We start from the raw sequence: 6569 nt of genomic DNA, 5'->3' as shown, positions 1-6569 counted from the left end.
TCAATAAACTGTGTATGTTTTTGTATAACTTTTCTTTCTGTGTGTGCGTATCTCTTATTGGGGCCAGTATAGGGGCTATACTAAGGGTCCTGGGTTGCAGATAACGAACATGTTTGCAGCTTAGCTCCATGGGATCAGCACCAAGAACAGCACCTGGCTCAGCTTGGGGCCTTGACAGCTAGCTGGTGACTGAATAGATGAGTGGCCAGCCTGGAGCTAACATAAGTATAGAGGGGAAAATAATGTAGAAAACATCAATTGTCACATGAACCCATGGGTGGGGATGAGGAAGGCCTCAGGAAGAGATATAAGCTGGGGTCTTGAATGCCACAGGGACAGGCTTGTCAATTCTCTGTCTACCTGTGCACAGTTACTTTGTTCTTTTATCTCCTGTAGATTAGTTTCTTCTGCTCCTCAGGCTATTTGGTAAATTCTGGCTACCTCATAATTATCAGTCCAGCTAGTCTCAGATACTGAATAGGTGTCTGAGTCTTGATTTCATATTCCCAGGAGTGATCTGATTGGCTTGGGCCAGATCTATTACTTCTTAGTCTAATCAGAAATGATAGAGAGTAGGGCTCCCTGGCTCTCATCCCCTTGCATAGATCGGGGGAAATTTCTAGATGAGCTGGCTTTTGTGAGCTAGTAAAGGACTGGTTCAGTGGTTGCCTTGCCTTACTGAATTTGGAAGAAGGGACCCATCCACAGAAGGGATGAGAGTGGGCTGGGAGCATAGTCTTTAACTTCAGAGTCTGGGTGGGAAGAAATGAAGAAATGTGTATGGAGAATTAAAGAATGAATGGATTCCCTGTTTCTGTCTGGATGGTTTATATGGAGTGATATTTGGGAGCATATGAAAGAAATTCTTCCCATTGAGGCCTGAAATTTCCTGTGTACCAGCCTTGTAACATTTTCTGTTCTAATACGAATGATGAGTGTTAATGAATGTTAGACCTTAGTTCTTGAGCAAGGTGTGCTAAAGATCATTGCACTCTTTCCTGTAAGTTATCTATAATATTACCCCAGGGAGAATGAGTTACATAGGCAAATCCATGTCAATTTTAGTATTCTAAAATAAGTTTGGCCCTTCTATTGAGCTGTGTTTTTCATTAATCCAGTTGTTCTCAGGGATGATCTCCTCCTGACCACATCAAAATTACCTGGGAACTTGTTAGAAATGCAGATTCATGGCCCCTACCCTGGGCTTACAGAAGCTTTCCCCATGAGCCCCATGCATGCAGAATTTGGGAAAACCATTGCCTTCATCTCTTTAGGGAGAGGCTTGTCTCTTGGCTCAAGGCTTCATAGGATATATCTCTGTGAAGGCTTTTCTGAGCAAAGTCTTTGAGATTAAGCCCTCAGGAGGCCTTAGGTAGGTATTGCCATTAAGTTCCAATGATAGCTTCTCTCAGCCTTGGGAAAAGTTATAATTCCTGAAGAGATAGATATTGGCCTGGGAACTCCTTTTAGAGGCTCAGCTATAGAAGGTGGTACTACTCTGTCTTTTATCTTTCAGAAGAATAAGTGATGTCAGCATGAGGTTCACACTGAGACAGTGGACACTTTCCACCTTCAGGCAGAGGTGGTGTGTAAAGCACTCTTAATTGAATTGCGATGGACCAATGTCAAATTTCAGCCTTTATTCGTAGGTGGAGTGGGAAGAAAAAGAAAAGACAGATTCAGTATCTGCATCCCTTTACCTCGCTGAATTCCTGCAATGGCCCACAAAGGTAGATAATATCATTGATAGATACTGCCATCCTTGAAGAAAAGTGAAATAGTTTGACCACTATTTGACCAACAAATGCTAAAGTGGGGATTCAAACCTAGACAACTATATGCCAAAAACCAAATTGTTAATTAAGGCTACAACATTTGCACATGGCACTTAGCCTCTTCTTTTTCCCCTTCTGTTTTTCCTTTTCCCCATCCCTGCATAGTGCCTACACTGAGCTTCCTGCCCTCAGGGGAGGGTGAGGCAGAACTTCTAGGCTTTTTGTGCTCCCATCCACTGAGTTCAAGTAGTGTTGAAAGAGAGATTTACTACTCTCCATAGCCCTATCTGGACTGGAAAAATATCCCGTGGTGTGGAGAGGTGATATAAACAGTGGACGCTGTGGGTCTGGGAGAGAGATATCCTGCATCCTGCCCCTTGGGCTCATAGGAGAGCATTGTGGTGCAGCCAATCTTATTGGAGAGGCAGGGCAGGCCAAGCACAGAGTGCTCCACTCAGAAGCAAGGGCAGGTTGCTGGGCCCGAAGAAGCCAAGTGTGAAGCCACAGGGGCATCTTGTGTAGACCTGACCTCACTCCCAGCCTACTGGCCCCCAGAGACCCCACCCATGAGCTTTGACATGATCCTGGTGTTATCTGTGGGTAAATGTGTGTACTGGGAACCAGAGGTACTATGTGTATTGAAAATGAGTTTCTGTCATCTTGACAGAATAAGAACTCACATTCAAGTTGAGCTGAGTCATAAGAGTGAAAGAAATTGTGTTTTTGCACAAATGAATGTGTGAACTGGGAATCAATCGTAGCCTCTACACATACTTGGCTCATTTGTTGCGCTCATTGACCTGTGAGGTAGGTGGGGCTCTCTAAGGGCCCATTTTGTCGCTTGTCGTTGCACAGCATTTAGCTATGAAGTCCACCCCATTTGCCCTCCTTTTGCAAACAGGATTTCCCTACAGGTTTGGGCGCCTGGCTGGCACCTGTCTGCCCCTAGGTGGGGTTGCAAATCACAGGATGTGTGGGGTCTTGCTGGGGCTTGTCGGAGATAGTGGGACAAGCGTTTGAAATGACAAGTGAGGGCGACTTCCTTGGTGGTCACAAGTTCTCAAGTTCTCTTCTTCCCCTGCCAGAGTGTCTAGTGCTCTTTATTTTGCTAACCTGGGTTTTTAAAATTACAAAAGTAACGTTACTTTGCAAATAATTGAGAAATTTGTCCCTTTAACCCATCCCTGTTTCTTCTCCTCAGAGAGATCCACCAGTAAGAGTTTGGTCTGTACTCCTCCTGTTTTTGTTTTCCTTTGAGTTTAACATGTACAACACGAACTCCTATGTACATACGTGCCTGTGTAGGTGTATCCACATATCCTCATCCACAGCTACGTGTACATCATTTTCCAACTTGCTTGTTTTCACTCAGCATATTTTATAAGCATTTTCTCAAATCAGTACAGGTAGATGCCTCATATTTATAGCCTGCCTTGCAATCTATGGTTTAAATGTACTACAATTTTTAGAACCACCCTCCACCTTCTCTTCTCCTCTTTCTTCCTTCTTTTTCTTTTGACTATTATTAACAATGCTGAAATGAATCTTTTCATACCCATAACATCCTGCCCTTTCATTAGTATCTGCTATTTTAGTGTAGTTTGCTTTGTTTTACTTTTGCATCAACTGGGTCCTAAGTTATTCACATTGAAAATTTCTGTAGCTACTGCCAGAATTGCTCTTCATAAAGCTTGTCCTATTTTAAACTCCCACCAACAGGTACAAAGAGCAGTGTTTCTAAATCCTGCATTATACTTACCTGTTTAATAACAATGCAAGGACCAGGCTGGCAAATCCCCATCCTCCTCGCAGGGATCTGCCAACCTGGTCCTCAGCACTTAGCACAGCGTCTCCCCACCGCAGGTGTTCAGTTGGTATTTGTGTGAGTGAGAGAGAACGTGTAGAGTAAATACTTGCCAAGAACTCATTCTGAAAATTATACTCGGGGAAATTTTTAGACAAGACATTTAACTGACAAGAAAAATATTCCAGCTTGGAGGATGTTAATTCTCTAAATTCACTTGAGATGATGAAAGTAAGAAAAAATAAAAACAACACTTATTTTGCTTCAAAACTTTAACCTGTCGCTTTGGCTCAATAGGTACATGAAGAGGGGAAAAAACCCAACTTTGGCTTCTCCAGGTGGGTTCAATTTGGATAATATATTTGCACAGAAGTGTAGACGGGAGCCTCCTCTGGGAGGCTGGCCATTTTCACTGTGGATTCCCAGGTAATCCCCCCAGAGCAGGATCTGGATCAGTTGTCCTACTAAGTATAAGGCACATTGCCAAGGCATGGCCTGGTCCCTTTGGCTGAGAGGCAGAGAGTAGGGCCAGTTCATGGCAGAAAGGGTTTGGCATATGTCCTGCCTTTTTTTGCTCTGTGGCCTTGGGCAGGTCTCTTTGCCTCTGTAGGCCTCACTGCCCTCACTTCTAGAGTAGGAGTGATCATTTTGCCTCTTGGCTGGTTGCAAGGCCCAGAAGCAGGTTGAGAATGGTAGCGTGCTATGCGAATGTGAAGTGTCAGTTGCAGACTATCTTGCTGGCCTCTTGAGAAGACTTGACATAAGCAGGTGAGAAGTGCAGTGGGAAAAGTGAGAGCCCTCTGATGCTCAAGGAGAACAGTGCTCCAGGGGCCCCTAGGGAGAATAGTTAAGCAGCAGGATGGAGAGATTGAGAGGAGGTTGGAGGGCTGGGTGAGGCCTGAGGACTGAAGCCTCCGGGGGGCCAGAGGAAGGCAGCTGAGACTTTCAGGGACACAAAGGACTTTCTCCATTTCTCCACCACACAGGGACCTGTCTCCCTGGGGCTGCTTTGCTTGATTTGGTGTGCTGTTAACCTTTGCTCAGCCCCAGGCTGTGTTTAACTTGGGGCCATGGGCAGGGGGAGAAGGTCACAACAAATTTAGTGGGAGGCATTTTAAGTACCTAAAGCAATAAATCCTCATGTACCTCGAGCCTGCCCAGGCTTCCCCAAACCTGGGAATTCAATTTTGTGCAGCGCACACAGTTTGCCAAGCACGCTAAGTCATCAGGAGAACAACTTGATGTATTGCTGTGGGGAAAAAAATTGCCGTGTCCCTTTCTTCATTCAAATTAACACCTTTTCATACTGGGCTGACAGGTGACTGATCACCTGAGAATACATCCTGGCTTCAAGTGATTTGATAACTCTTCCTTCTCTGTTTCCCTGTCTTTATTTTCATGCCTTAAAAAGTCAGGAGAAAACATTATTATTATTATTGCTAGAGAATCACTACCTGATTCATAAGCCCTAAGCCCTGGGGCCTGGCATATGGTAGGCATGAATAAATGATGAACGAATAAATGACTAGATTTGGTTGATGTCTGCAGATTGCCCTTTTTCCTTCCCAGAGGATCAGAGGAAGCTTTTGCTTTGTTTTGTTTTTTTTTTGACATTTTTTTTTTCTTTGCATGGTGGACACTGTGTGAGGTCAATGTGTGCACTGCTCAGATGCCCGTCTGAGGAGGTAGAGGACTTGGCCCAGCTGCTGGGAGTGCTGGTGGCCCCTGGAGTGACTGAGTTGTAGAGAGTCGTCTTGCCCAAGGTGAGGCCTTCCTGGGGTGACCCAAATTCAGCAATTGATCCACATGGGGTTATAAAGGCCCAACCTTCTCAGCCCAACGGGGACAATTCCAAAGGGTCATTTTAGCTCAGCGTCTCTCCCCATGGGGTGGGCTGCTGTTGGGTTGCATCGCAGTTTCACGTTCCCTTCATGCCATTCCCTCCCTTCCTTTCCACAGATGTTGACCCCAGGAGCACCCCTCAAACAACATCCAGCACTCTAGATTCCATTTTGGAGTCTGCTTCCCATGGAGATGGACCTGCCACATTTTGTTCTGTTTTTGGATAGATTCCACTCTGACCTTCCTCCTCACTGGTGATACTATCAGCTGACATGTTATCGAGTGCTTGTATGAGGCAGGCACTCTACCTGCCTCTTTTTTCTTTTCTTTTCTTTTCTTTTCTTTTCTTTTCTTTCTTTCTTTCTTTCTTTCTTTCTTTCTTTCTTTCTTTCTTTTTTTTTTTTTTTTTTTGTTACCTGCCTCCTTTCACTCAGTCTTTCCGAGAGCCCTGGGTGAGAGGCTCTATTAGAATCTGTGTGCTAGAGGTAGGGACATGAGGCTGGGCATTCAGTGACTCATCCAAGGTCACGGCCGGTAAATGCTGGAGTCAAAATTTGAACTCAGTGGCATTCTAGAGCCTGGACTCTTCACTATTCTGCTTCCTTCTAGTGCCTCTGCTGGTAACTTCAGATAAATCTGGGGAAAGGAGTTTGATGATCTCAGGCTAGCATTTCCCAAAAGGTTTTGTAGGACTCAGATGCTTTTTGTAAAGGAGTTCTAGAGTCGAATAGGTGGGGAATATTTCACATTGAGGGTCCTATTACATTAATCATCTACATTCATGTAGTAGCAGCTCTGAGGAGTCCTACGTAGGGAAACCCGATGTGTTTTCCAAACTTATTTGGCCACAAAAAATCCATGGTGTTCTGTGAGAAAAAATACCATAGGAAACACTGGCCTACACCTTCAATGCCTATTTTACTTTACCAGGGGAGAGGGGGTTGGTTAATGTGTGCTGGGTTACCTTTTCTGATCCTAATCATTATGGTACTAAATGAGTTGTTTCAAAGCTGTAAAATAGAAATAACTCTTTATCTCATGAAACTCATGTTGTGATCAAATGAGGAATGAGCTACAAAAAGTTTGACAATCCTTAGTTACTGTACAGATGTTAGGAATTTTAAAAGTATTAATATTTTTGGATTCAA

General features: G+C 44.2%; 1 long non-coding RNA gene across 1 annotated transcript; it reads left to right on the top strand.

Moving 5' to 3' along the window:
- Nucleotides 1-1649: 1649 nt before the first annotated feature.
- On the top strand, nucleotides 1650-5724 carry LOC144312754 (uncharacterized). Its single transcript, XR_013378330.1, has 3 exons — nucleotides 1650-1730; nucleotides 3877-5342; nucleotides 5539-5724. It is a non-coding gene; the product is annotated as an uncharacterized LOC144312754 (long non-coding RNA).
- Nucleotides 5725-6569: the final 845 nt, after the last annotated feature.

This window comes from Canis aureus, chromosome 4, assembly GCF_053574225.1.
Source record: "Canis aureus isolate CA01 chromosome 4, VMU_Caureus_v.1.0, whole genome shotgun sequence".
NCBI classification, from domain to species: Eukaryota; Metazoa; Chordata; class Mammalia; order Carnivora; family Canidae; genus Canis; species Canis aureus.
The sequence above is the reverse complement of the archived record's forward strand: the minus strand, read 5'-3'. Positions and strand labels throughout refer to the sequence as shown.